This window comes from Lathyrus oleraceus, chromosome 1 (assembly GCF_024323335.1).
Source record: "Lathyrus oleraceus cultivar Zhongwan6 chromosome 1, CAAS_Psat_ZW6_1.0, whole genome shotgun sequence".
NCBI classification, from domain to species: domain Eukaryota; kingdom Viridiplantae; phylum Streptophyta; class Magnoliopsida; order Fabales; family Fabaceae; genus Lathyrus; species Lathyrus oleraceus.
Window position 1 is genome coordinate 441,722,958 of NC_066579.1, and position 1,903 is coordinate 441,724,860.

At 34.6% G+C, this 1,903-nt stretch overlaps 1 pseudogene; it reads left to right on the forward strand.

Moving 5' to 3' along the window:
* Positions 1-208: 208 nt before the first annotated feature.
* On the forward strand, positions 209-1,608 carry LOC127081539 (uncharacterized; annotated as a pseudogene).
* Positions 1,609-1,903: the final 295 nt, after the last annotated feature.

Consider the following 1,903-nt stretch of genomic DNA (forward strand, 5'->3'; position numbering starts at 1 on the left):
TGTGTTCCCACATTTATAGTATTTTGTTACCTGCATTTTCAGGTCCCTTGCCAACTTGAGAGATCCCTTTGTTAGATTTAATTGAAATGTAAATGGCTCAACATAAATGGGAAGTTTTTTGAAATATGATATCCAAATGGTGTATCTTCTGCCATGTTGGGACTTATTTCCTTGAGCTCAAATGGCACATTAGGACCACATTTCACATGTGAGGCATGGGTCAGCATTTGTTTCAGTTGATACTTTATTCTGTGCATACATTGTGCTTGGGTCTTTCTGTTTTTTTTAATACATTATATGACTTTCTGTTATTCAGGTACATTAAGATTGGCTTATACCAATTACTACCTTTTAACAATTTGTAATACAAAACTTGTTTCTTGGTAGAAAAGCAACCCCCACTCTCAAGCAACTTCTTTGTTTCGTCAGTCATCTAGCTGTACAAATCAATAATGCCAATTCTACAAAACTATATTGGATCAAGTTGAAACTGGTTGGTAAATTAAGAGTCTAAAAGTCAATGGCCCATCAACTAAAATTAAATGTTAATATGAATGATGATCACGTACTCCACTTAGTTATTTGTTTTATAACCAAAATCTTGATCAATTAGAACTCCTAGGAAGGAAGAAACCGAAGATGAAGTTTCATAAGGAGTATCTGGATTTGATTTTAGTCCCTTGTGGATTGCTAATCATGTTTGCTTATCACCTCTTTTTGCTTCACAGATACATCCATCGACCTCACACCACAGTCATGGGATTTGAAAACAATGACAAAAGAGCATGGGTTGACAGAATTATGCAGGCAAGTAATCATCCTGACCATTCCTATAATTAATTTGAAAGTTGAAACCTCTTATTGCCATTATCTTAAGCTTGTTTTTAAACTTTGCAATGAATGATCAGGCTGAAAATAGGGATGTTAGCACAGCTCTCTCTGTCATTCAATCCAACACATCAGCGGCAACATTCTTGGCCTCAGTTTCTTTGACTCTTTCTTCTCTAATTGGAGCTTGGATTGCAAATAACTCCAATATTTTCTTCCAGACTCAATTAATCTATGGCGACACAAAAGCAACCACAATTTCCATCAAGTACATTTGCTTACTAACATGCTTTCTCCTTGCTTTTTCATGCTTTATTCAATCAGCAAGACACTTTGTTCATGCAAACTATTTGATAAGCATACCAGATAGTTTTGTTCCAATTAGTAGTGTTGAATTAGCAGTCATAAGAGGTGGTGATTTTTGGTCACTCGGTCTTCGAGCTCTCTATTTCGCACTAAACTTGCTTCTCTGGTTTTTCGGTCCAATACCTATGATTATTTGCTCATTGGTTATGGTTATGGTTCTTCATTATCTTGACTCCAACTCAAGGCCACTGCATCTGCATCCCCTAATAGGTCTCAGGGTGGCAGGTTTCAGATTGCAAAGAACAAGAAATCATCCATGTTTGAAAATGAAGCGCAAATTCGGTGATATTGATGTATGAAAAACAATGCATCTTATTCTTCTCAATGATTATATGATTACATCAGAATTTTCTCATGAAAGCAATAAAAATGAAAAAATCAAAGTAAAGCGTTGAATAACATGAAATATATTTCTTAGAAGCAAGGATTTGTCCAACACTGAGCATATGGTTAATTACTTGCTGCACAAGTTAATGTGTGTAGACATCTTGCTTGCACTTAAACTCTTAAATATCACAAAACGTAACATATTCCATAATTGATAGTGGAGATAACTTATAACCATTCTAAAGAAATGATTTGAAATCATATCTTTTTTTTTTTACTCTTTACTTAAGAGCTCTTATGAGGAAGCTACCCTCCTCCGCAAAGCTCAAAATACGTTTATAAAAATACTCACATAACTTATTTAAAAAGTTTTCATATCAAC